This window comes from Culex quinquefasciatus, chromosome 3 (genome assembly GCF_015732765.1).
Source record: "Culex quinquefasciatus strain JHB chromosome 3, VPISU_Cqui_1.0_pri_paternal, whole genome shotgun sequence".
Classification (NCBI taxonomy): Eukaryota; Metazoa; Arthropoda; class Insecta; order Diptera; family Culicidae; genus Culex; species Culex quinquefasciatus.
Genome location: NC_051863.1, coordinates 76,935,596 through 76,947,605, shown reverse-complemented (window position 1 = coordinate 76,947,605; position 12,010 = coordinate 76,935,596). Strand labels below are relative to the sequence as shown.

The 12,010-nt window shown below is 36.8% G+C and overlaps 1 protein-coding gene across 7 annotated transcripts in view; it reads left to right on the top strand.

The window, feature by feature from the left end:
• The first annotated feature begins 5,024 nt into the window (after positions 1-5,024).
• The window catches only part of LOC6033822 (MICAL-like protein 1), a 61,655-nt gene continuing 54,669 nt past the window's right edge, over positions 5,025-12,010 (top strand). The window contains exons 1-2 of one of the 7 annotated variants that reach the window (XM_038258741.1): positions 5,025-5,336; positions 10,623-11,020. The gene's annotated coding sequence lies outside the window, so the exon portion shown is untranslated. Of the gene's footprint in view, positions 5,337-5,386; positions 5,772-5,813; positions 5,952-10,622; positions 11,028-12,010 lie in introns of those variants that run through there. The other 6 variants (XM_038258743.1, XM_038258744.1, XM_038258740.1 and 3 more) reach the window with 6 other exon arrangements.

The following is a 12,010-nucleotide window of genomic DNA, read 5'->3' as shown; positions in this document are numbered from 1 at the left end:
ATTTTTAGGGTTTTTTCTCCCCCCCCCCCTTCTTCAAAGTTGGCCCGAAAAATCAGGGGGCAAACAAATATTTTTTCAATAAACTTCAAAATTTCAATGCAAATTTTAAGAACAATCAAAGGTTTATTTTTTTTTCGCTAAAATTTTTGTTTTCGTCAAATCTTTCATTTTTTGAAAATTAATGATTGCAAAACAACTGAACTAGTGTAAAATGCATTTTAGAACACTTTTCCATGCAAATGCTGAAACCTTGGCTTGTTATTTCAATATTTATATTATTTTATTTTTATGTCCCCCCACCACTCGACCCTGGCCAGAGCCGAGGGACAAAAACTTTGAAAAATATTTGCATCGGCCTAATACAATTTTTAAAAAAAACCTATGAGCAATTCCAGCTCAAATCAGGATTTTTTCTGGTACTTTTGTACCCGACCCTCTCCGATTTCAATGAAACTTTATAGACATGTTATCCTAGACCTATATAAGCCATTTCTGTGTATATGGGGCCAATAGTTCTCGAAAACAACATTTGAGAAGGGTGTAAGGTATTTAAATATTTTTGTATTGTGCAATTTAAAAATTACTGTATCTCGAAGCAGTTGCGTCGTATCAAAAAGTGGTCAAAGACAAACTTGTAGGAAATTGGACGAGCTTTCTGAAAAAAATACACTTAAATAAAAATACAGGTCACTTATAAGAGATTTTTTGATTTTTAAGTCTAAAATTTAATTTTAAAGGTGATTTCACGATTTTCTTCCGTTCAAAATTTTTGAGGAAATAGCCTAAGATGTTACCAAAAGACTGACGAAAAATGCAGGATGGTATGTCTCTCCTAAAAAAATACAAAAATCATTTACTAAAACTGTTTTTTTGAAAAGTGGTCTAAACGTCGAAATTTTCAAAAACCGGTAGTGGGAATCGATTCCCCAGACAATTTTACATAAAAGACTCCATATTGACCATTGTCCTATGTCCAATTCTTGGGAAAAATGTTTTTTTTTGTGGTTTTTGGCAATTTCTATATGACAGACTTGGTTTTTCAGTCTGGTAAATATTTTTACCGGAAAGCTCGTCCAATTTCTCATAAGTTTGTCTTTGACAGCATTTCAATTGGATGTAAGAGCTTACAGATATAAGCTAATTTACTATCCAGGTTTCTACCACACTAAAAAAAAAAATTCTATTTTCAGTTATTAGCAATGTAATTAAGCTTATATCTGTAAGCCCTAACATCCAATTGAAATACTGTCAAAGACAAACTTATGAGAAATTGGACGAGCTTTCCGGTAAAAATATTTACCAGACTGAAAAACCAAGTCTGTCATATAGAAATTGCCAAAAAACCACAAAAAAAACCCATTTTTTCAACATTTTTATTTCTAAAACCGCTGTATCTTCCCAAGAATTGGACATAGGACAATGGTCAATATGGAGATTTTTATGTAAAATTGTCTGGGGAATCGATTCCCACTACCGGTTTTTGAAAATGTCGACGTTTAGACCACTTTTCAAAAAAACAGTTTTAGTAAATGATTTTTGTATTTTTTTAGGAGAGACATACCATCCTGCATTTTTCGTCAGTCTTTTGGTAACATCTTAGGCTATTTCCTCAAAAATTTTGAACGAAAAAATAATCGTGACATCACTTGTCGCCGCGCGAAAGGAATTAATATTAGGAATCAGCCTAGTAGAAAACAAACTCAATATCGATGACCAAAACGAAGTGCAAGTGTCGCGAGAAGTCACAAAATTTGTAGAATCAAGGTCAAAACCAAGTGGCGTCACAGTAAAACATAAGGGAACGTTCTTTTATTACGTAACGCAGTTGGGGAGGAGGGGGGGTCGGAGGCCGTGTTACGCTCCATACAAAATTTTTAAAATTTGTATGGAAATTTTGTTACGAGGGGGGGAGGAGGGGGTCTAAAAATCCGATTTTTTGCGTTACGTAATAAAAGAACGCTCCCTAAGCGAGGATACAAAGAATCGATTGTTATCAGCGCACAAGATGTTGAAAGTGCGAAGAATCGGGCGAGATCGTACGATCGATTTCCAGGAATGTCTGGCATCTGCTTGGACTACATAATGTCAACTTAATAGAAGGCATGGTCTTTAGTATGCCATCCTTTTCTATCCTACAGGAGGAATGGACGAGAACGTTACAAATGCGTTCAATCGCTCTTAAAGATCCATAGAAGAAAAACGGTAAATCTAGCAAGAATGATTTGAAATCTCAGGACATCTAAGTGTTGCTTGAAATGTAGGCAACCTGCTTAACTATTTGACCCTTTGGGGTACGTGTCGAATTCAAGATCGGATCAATTAATTAATAAACTAGGGCGTCGAAGGGATGTACTCGGTCACGAAATTTCTCTACGTAGATATCGAATGCTAACGTAACTTGATCAAGCATAAGGTGATTCATACATTGCTACTGTAACTTATCCAACCTGGAACAAAACCCTGTTGAAGATTCAATAAAATTAAGTTCGAAGATCATCCTACCAACGTGTTTCCCTCAGAAAGAAATACAAGTGGAGTCCAGTTATAGTTAAAAGTAATAGTGCAGTGAGTAAGGTGCAAAAGTGTACCGAAGTAAGTACCTGAAGCAGGGATGCCACATGATTTTTTAAAATGTCTGTGAAAAAGTCTGTGTATGTCTGTGTCTTTGTCTAAAATTCAAATAAATCAATTTACAGTCATAGAAATCTATCTAAAATTGTGTATTTAAGCATTTGAAGACTAACGAAATAAGTTTCGATTGATATTTTAACAAAATAACAATTTAATGAAATTTTTAAAAAGTCTGTGTACCTCAAAAAATGTCTGACACGAGCTCAAATGTCTGTGAAACACAGACAAATCTGTGTATCTGGCATCCCTGACCTGAAGTGACATTGCCGAGGAAACCCTACCAGTGGATTGTTCCTGACTTTGCAACGCTGCAGGCTTACTCCAGAGGGCATGCTGCCCTGATAACTTGGCTGTACAACATCACCTTTAAATTTAAGTTTTAGACTTAAAAATCAAAAAATCTCATATAAGTGGCGTGTGTTTTTGTTTCAGTGTATTTTTTTCAGAAAGCTCGTTCAATTTCCTACAAGTTTGTCTTTGACCACTTTTTGATACGACGCAACTGCTTCGAGATACAGTAATTTTAAAATTGCACAATACAAACATATTTAAATACCTTACACCCTTCTCAAATGTTGTTTTCGAGAACTATTGGCTCCATATACACAAAAATGGCTTATATAGGTCTAGGATAACATGTCTATAAAGTTTCATTGAAATCGGAGAGGGTCGGGTACAAAAGTACCAGAAAAAATCCTGATTTGAGCTGGAATTGCTCTATAACTTTAAAAGCATGCGTTTTATATTAATGGGTTGAGCCATTTATGATTGCAAATTCGATTTTGCATCTCAAAATGTTTTTTTAAATTGTTTGTTATGTTTGATATATCAGCAATTTTAATCTAATCTAATCTAATCTAACACAAACGTAGCCAGTCCGATGAAAGCATGCTGGAAAGTCTTGTGATGAGATTACGCCCCAAGCACTTTTCTTGTCATTATTAATATTTGCAGTACATCCTAGAACACCCGAAAATGTATTGTAAAATTTAAAACGGTCAGCCCTACTACGTTGTGATTACCGCAGAGAGGATTCTGAAACGGATCACATTTCACAGAAACTACAAAGGAGGAAGGATGCGTGGACATATTGTACCAAACGCTCCAGTTTACTGTTTAATATGTGTTTAGTATGATGTGTTTAGTGTAAATATAATAATGATCATTTAATAAAATCCCTCCACCTATTAATTATAACCACTCATCAAAGCACACAAAAAGTGACGCAAAAGACATGAAAATGAGCATGCAAAAACGAGACTACGCGTCCCCGTGGTCAGCGCACTCTTATGTTTGATATGTCAGCAATTCCCCACGAAACAGTATGAAAAAAAAAACAAAAGTGCTCGGAACATTCTTCTGGGGTTCCCTGGCCGAAATAATCAGACCCGTTTTTTTATTTGGCCATTAGGGTGTCCTACGCCGTGTTGGGGTGGTCCAAAAAATTGCCATTTTCATCGATTTTTGCAAGAACCACATTTAAAAAAAATCATAATTCCCTGCCATTTCAACCGATTTTATCTGTCTTGGGTGCAAACGAAAGGGTATTAGATAGGCTTTTAAGGAAAAATAGTTAAAAGTTTCAAAAACCTAGCCTAACATTTGAAAACGTCGTATCAAACTTTTAATGCCGTTTTGACGGTGTCTGGATCAACGAGCCTACGTCTACAAAAAAGGTGTATATCTGATTCCACGGACAATATTACGTGACATACTTAAAAATGGAAGGAGTTCATTAACAGGATTCAACAGCTGAGATCTCAAAAAAGTGTCTTCGTGGTTAATGAATGGTCCCAAACGATATTGTGTAAAGGGGGTGGGTAGGTCGGCTACAAAATTATGGAAAAGTGTATTTTGTATCTGTCCGTGATAGTTGGGTGTTGTGTGGCCCCGTATTAACATATATTTTGTAGATTTCAATTATCTTCTGGCTACTCCGGGAACACTACGATTCCAGACTATCTATCCAAAAGTGCGATATCGAATCCCCCTGATTCCAATACATCATCCATTCTCAACCTTCTTCTAGGCTGGTACCCCCTCCCATGTAAATCAAGTAGGCCCGGTACCCCCATTGAGAATTGCTGCAATACATGTTATATTATTTTGAGTACCTTGTTATGTTGCGTTGGATTATTTTTACAAATTTTTAAATGATCTTTTTTCTTATCCCCAGCAAATTTCCCTCGGTGCTTCTTTGCCACTACATCGGTACGCTCAACCCGACTATACCTCTTCTACAGCAAACCCGTTCAAACCGTCTATCGTATTGGAATCGTTCAAACTGCAAAAGCCAAAGCAAAGCAAGGAGAGAATAACCGCAACAGTGCCGAGAGCCATAGCAGAACGTCAAAAACAGTACCAGCAGCAGACCTTGGCTGAGCGCGTATGTGTGCCGTCGCCGTGTCCCCCCGTCAGAGTCCAGTCCCAGTGCACCGCGGGAGGGTTTAAACAACCGTATACGTTCTCCGTGTCCATGTGGCCCATGGGCAGCAGCAGCAGTGTAGAGACCCTAACGACATCTGTGTGTTGGTGGTTGGACGGTAGAGACCCTAGCAGGTCCCGACGTTGCGTTGAACGCGACCATCAGTTGGATTTGTGCATCGAGACCTGAAAGAGGTTGTGGCTGCAGTTTGGAAAGCATAAGCGATTTGACCAGAAGTCGTCGACGACACCAACTACAAGGCTGTGTTTGTGAATCAAAGGTGTGTGTGCGCTTTGGGCTATGTTCTGTGTTCTCTCGTGGGTCTTCAAGCTGAGAGTGCGGTGTGGTGTTGGTTCTGTGTACAAATACCTGCACGCCGCAAAGAGTGATTCATCGCAGCGCTGCTGACCAGTCAGTCGGTCAGTCAGCGGTGCCAGTAGAGAGTTAAAAGTCGCGGCCAACCAGCGGGCCCAAACGTCGCGGAGTTCAATATTTCGGAAGAAGAAACTGCATCGCAGCAATTAGCAGAGTGTCGCGCTCGCGGGGTTAGGAAGGTTTAATTAGACACAAGTGCCTCGATCTCTCTTGAACTCAGCAGCAGGTCCAGGTCCAGTGTCGGGGTGACCAGTGGACAGTGACGGCGAAAATAATAAATACATAAAAGAAGAAAAAACGGCTCCAATTGACTGGAGATTCAGTGGACACAGTCGTCGACGTTAGTTCAAAGAGAGGAGGGCCATTCTCTTTTTTCCTTCCTTTACGCGCTTATATCATTGTGCGACGGTACGACGACAACGACGATGGTGATGTCGACGAAGATATATTAATAGAAAACACACAAGTGTCTTTAGGGGCAGCAGCAGCAGCAGCTCCACTCTCGAACTAGTGTGTAGTGGTTAGTTGTTTGTTGTTGTTTTTGTTGTTGCTGGAGTTCGAAAGTTCTCGGTGAAAACGGATTGGGGTTTTGTGTATTTCATTCATTCAATAATGCTAGTTATTTAGAAGTCACATGTTTCAACTTTATATTTGAAAAACTTACGTAGAAGGATGACTTTAGCATAAACTTTAGTATTTTTATATAGATTCAATAACTCTCTAATACAGTCCAGACTCTATTATAGATAGAAATTTGTTGTCAAAAGGAATTTTTATGTAAAATTGGACGCGCTTGCTCACAATGCACAGTAACTTAGCACAGTTATTTTTTGGGAATTTTGGCATGTTCCGTGACTATACGAAATTTGGCAAGATCTACAACTTTGTCGGAGACACCAACTAGCTAAGAGGTCACTGGAAAAAGTTGATTCCAGCGCCACCTATGTAGCCAAAATTGGAATTACATTATAATTCCTGATTTTTTTGAGCAACTTTGCTGAAGACATCAAAGCTCTAAGACGTAACCCCAGAGCGCTATTAATTTTGTCCCGCTAGATTGCCACATCTAGTGCGTCCATCCCGGGAATTCCCGGGACAAAAATCCCGGGATTTTTCCTAAACCGGGAATTCCCGAATCCCGGGATTTTCTATAATTTGTCCCGGGAATTCCCGAAATTGAAAAAAAAAAATCATATTTTGGTCTGGAAATTCAGATTTGGTTGTGAAAATAGTAGAACAATAAAATGAATTAAAATTTGTATTCAGCAAATCTCAGCATTAAATTGGCATTTAAGGAAAAAATATTATAATTTGAATTACCAGGTCCGCAAAATGCCTAGTGCTTTACATTTTTTTCTCTATTATTTTATTTTTTTGAAAAACTGGATATATTTACTTATATTTTCGATTTTAAATTTAAAAAAAACAATCTCATATCAAATTATTTATAATCAAACACCGGCATCTAGGGCAAATACGTACAAATGTAACGAATAAATACAGCTATTAAAGCAAAAAATATTTGCATGACGTTTTGGATTACTTCGGTTGAAACAGTAACAGAACAAAACAATTTGTACTTCTATATGTATTGCTCTAAAATCTCCTGTACCTATTTAGACTGTAGTTCTGATTTTCCCTCGGTTGGCGGTAGTAACTTGAAGATAATTTGTAAAATATGTTTTATATAAAACAATGAATTCAAAACTTATCTAAAATTTTACATTGACTGGTATCATTTTAGTCATGTCATATAAAATATATATAAAAGAAAAAAAAATATGAAAGAATTCCAAAGTTTTTTTTGAATAGGTCCTATAAACATATGGAAAACAAAAGCTTATTGGACTTTTTCAAAAAAAAAAAAGAATTATGTAATTTGATTCGCAAATAAAAAAATGATTAATCATACTGGAATTAAAAATAGTAGTTGATATAAAATCCTAAACACCACAAAGACAAAAAAAAATCTTCTAGGCTATTTTAAAACTTCCGTCTTTGTTTAGATTGAAGTGAGGATTATAACCATTTGATATTATTAAGCTAATTCAATGATGAAAACATAACAAATATAATGAAACATAGATTTTATTACTGATTCAAAAATTTCCCGGGATCCCGGGAAATCCCGGGATTCCAAAAATATTTTTCCCGTTTCCCGGGAAATTCAAAACCCGGGAAAATTGGACGCCCTAGCCACATCGCCCCACTGTACAATGCCTAAAAGAACATGTTTTAATCAGTGAAAAAATATAAAATTAGTTTTTAAAATCGTTATCACTTGCCGTTACTCATTTGTTAAAAATTGAGAAACTTGAATATGCAATAACCCAGAGAGGTATATTTTTTTAACCCTCTACTGCCCAATTTTTTTTATCGATTTTTTTTTATTTTTTTCCTTTTTTCAAGAGGTCATTTTGAGCAACTTTTGTTCATATGTTTTCTTATTTCATTTTTAGTATTTTAATTTGCATTTATCTTGTTTAGTTAATGTTTGTTTTTGGTAGCATTTGGCATATTCTACCACCTCATATCATTACATTTTGCCTATCTACCAAATTACCCCCACATTTACACCCCTATGGGGTAATTTGGTTTCTCCTGTCTCGTCAGAGGCGCTGGAGCAGAAATCCCACGTTAGAGGAAGGCCATGTCCCGGGGGGCGTAGTGCCAATAGTTTCGTTTTTTTTTTCGGGTAATTTGGACATGCCTTGTGGGGTAATATGGACATACCTTGTGGGGTAATATGGACACCTTTTAACATTTGATTTTTTGAGCATGTTTTTGTAATTGTTTTATATTTTGAAATTAAAAAAAATAGGGGTTTTGTGAAAGTTCTGATTGCTCACATTCCTTTTTGAGCGTTTTGACATTTTAAATCCCTCTAAATCCCTTTGAGAACTCAACCAACCATGAAAGTTATTTTTTACCTGACAGGGAGACTTTCAGTTATGTCCAAATTACCCCACAAGCCATGTCCAAATTACCCCCATAGCATGGTCTATCATAAATTGCAATTTTTGATGATAAAAATGCACAATTTTGATACGTACATATCTCAGACATCGTCCAAGCAACTCCCTTATACCAAAACTACTTAACCTATTCCAACTTTTTTGATTTGTCCATACTCCTAGGTCATTAATAGTACTAGCCTTATCACTTAAATTGCCGTTTTCACTTTATATCCGAAGAAAACGTGATTTTATAAGGGGTGTCCAAATTACCCCCACTGTCCATATTACCCCAAACTCCCCTATATAAAATTAATTGTATAATCGGAATCAAAGTATGGGAAACCCATAATTTTCATAATTAAAAGACGCAACTTTTGGTACCCTAACATGTATAGGTCATCGCTGAAATTTTCAAGTTATCGCAGTTTTAGTGAAAAAAGTTGATTTTTACCCGTTTTCATCATTTTTCAGTTTTTGCGCTTGGCGGGTCGAAAAACCCAGTTTTTATGTTCAAAAAATCATATCTCCGAAACGTGTTAATGGATATTCGCAATTTTTTTTATATGTTATGTAAAATATTACAAGGAATCAGGGAAAAATATTTTCAGACATAGGCTCTTTGGTCCTGAGACCTTGAAATCGGCAAATGAAATTTTCATATGACCTTTTCAAATATTCAGCTGGTTTTTTTGGACCTCAACATATTTTTCCTTATAAGCCCAACTAATAATTTTTCTTTCGAATTGTGGCGCTCCAAAATTGGTTCAGCCGTTCCGGAGATATGATTTTTTGAAAAATGTGGTTTTTGCGAAAATCGACGAAAAACGTAGTTTTTTGGATCACCCTATTTCGGATAGGACCACCCTAATCGCCAAACAAAAAAATACAGGTCTAATTATTTGGGCCAAAGAACCCCCACTCCAAATTTGAGCCAAACCGGTACACTTTTGATTTGGAGACTTCCTGTTTGACGTGGAATGGCTGTATTATCGTAAATATCTATCGTAATATGTTTAAATGTGATTAAAAACAGTAAATTATTTAAAAATTTTCATCAAATATTTATTGAAATTTTATTAAAATAGGGGGATTTTTTTTAAATCCTTAATCAACTATTTATAATTAAGATTGCACATAATTTAAAAAAATACACACTTTTACAAAGCTTGTGTCACCCCTTCTAAAATATATTTAAAAATAAATTTATAGCATCAATTTAAATAAAACTTTAAAAAACTTTCATTATATTTGTGAAATCACGATTTTTGAGGTACGAATGTTGCAATGAAAAGCAGATGAATTATATTTACGTTGGTATTTTCTTTATTTTCTTATTTTAATAAAATTTAACCATTTGATTGGAGGCTTTTTTGTACAAAACTGTTTTCTAATATTTTGTTTTTTTTTTGTTAGTTTTATAGATTGAAATTAAAAAATACATTTTTTCTCATATGGCCCGCAAGTTCATGTGAGCTTCAAATTGGCCCGCCATTCAAAAACTTTGAGCACTCCTGTTGTAGAGGGTTAATTAGAACGAAAATTTGCATTTTGGAATTCCTTTTTGTTTGTAATTTTGTTTCATGAAAAGCATTAGTGCCGCATTTACAAAGCGGATTCAATACAATTTATTCCTCAATTTAAAGTTAACATTCCATTGGTAGTAAAAATCCGGAAAAATCAAAAGGGGTCGTACCGCCCCACCACCCGAAATAACAAAAAATTGACCTCAGATTCATGATCAGGGACCGAAGAGGGGTCGGGGCAACTGCTGTGAGAGTTGACGGAGAATGACTGATAATATAATTTGAACTTTCGTTTGGGTGTCGTTCTTGAATACAGAGCTAATCATAAACTTAAAAATGCTTTTTTTGCATAAAGCATTAGACGTAAAAGTTTACCCACACTTGACCCTCTAGACCTCCGTTTTCACCGAGAATCGCGCTCCGGTTGTTGTAGTTGTTGGTGTTGCTGGTGCTGTTGTTGCTGCTACCTTTACCTCGGTTCGTCGGACCTAAACCGCAGCACCAGCACCAGTCTCACCTCTCGGTTCGCTCGGTTAGCCCGCAGTAGTAGGTACGTACGTACAAGCCAAGCCAGTCTCGGTTAGTCCTACTTTCACATCGGTTGTCGTACGGTCGTTTTATGCCTCGCTCCTCGTCATCATCATCGTCGTCGAAGCCTTTTGCATCGTGCCGCTGCTGATTTCTTATTTTTTTTTTTCTGAAATTATATAGAGGCAGCAGAGCTTTTCTTCCTCGCGGAGCCTCGAGGCGTGTGTGTTTATGCTGAAAAGTTATTAAGGGTACAGAGTGAGAAAGCCCCACAGTCCGTGGTGTGGAAGCAGCAGCCGACAGATAAAACAATTGTGTGTGTCCAAATGTTTATGATTTTATGCACATGAGAAACCATTTTGTGCAACAAAGTGTATAAGAAGAGAGGAGCCCAGCTCGTTTTTTTAATAGTTGGTGGCGAAGATAAAACAACCTAACCAACCCCTAAGTCCAATCCAAGTCCGGTGGTTCAGCAAAGCCAGTCAACCAACCAGCAGCAGCAGACAGCACTTTCCATTCTCATGCCACTGGGCAGCGGTTTGCAGTGAAGAAAAAGTTGATGTTGACTAATCTCGTATTAGGTGAGTGGTAAGAGATTTTTAGATTCATGATTTTTTTTCTTCGTTTTTTCGTTTTCAAACACGGGGTGCAGCGCCTCGGTCAGTCGCGACATCAACTTGGAAAGGTTGAACGACGGTTTGAGAAACCCATGCAATGCACGATGCGATATTTTGACTTGGAGGCACGGCACGGCACGGTCATGCCTTGCGTTCTGGGAAGTGGTGACCAGTTTGGATTAATTCTTGCGTGTGGGGTGTGAGCGAGAAGAGCGAGCGAGGATCGGACACCTTAGAAGGGTTGCCGAATTTTGTGGCGTCGGTTTTTCTTGATTAACCCTTTTAACTCTGAAATTGGTTAACAAACTGCAAGAAAAAAAAATGAAATTATGTGTTCGATTCCTAAAAATGTATAAGGGTCATTCCTTCCCAAGTGACCACGCGTCCAACATCGACCTTCACCAATTCTGCTCATATTTGGCATGGGGGTTGTTTTTGCCCCAAAAACAAAGAATCCAAAGTTTGGTGACATTTGGTCCACCCCCCTCTTTTTCTGAGATTTTTGAAAAACCTCATTTATAAAATGCATTTTGCTAAGAGAAAAGTTTACAAAAAGTGAACTTTTGGGTATGCATATTTGAAGATTTTTTGACGTAGAATCGAATGGCGTACTCAGAATTTACGTACAGTGTTGCCAGATATGAAAAATATGCGCTTTAAGTTTTAAAATGCATTTTTAACCCTTTGGACGAGCACTTACGGGAAATCTGACAATTGCATTCGATTGCTGAAAGTTTTTTACAATAAATTCAATCAAAACCTCAGGGTAAAAGGAATATTTCTTGAGATATCACATTTTTAAGTTGGAAAGCTCTGTATTGCAAAGCAAATGTTTTACTTAACCATCAATTTTCAACAGTACATTTCTTGAGAGCATAGTAGGCCTAGAAATTTGAAAAAAATCTCTTTTTCAATTTCTTAATGGAATCAAGTGAATGACCCAAAATTGAATTT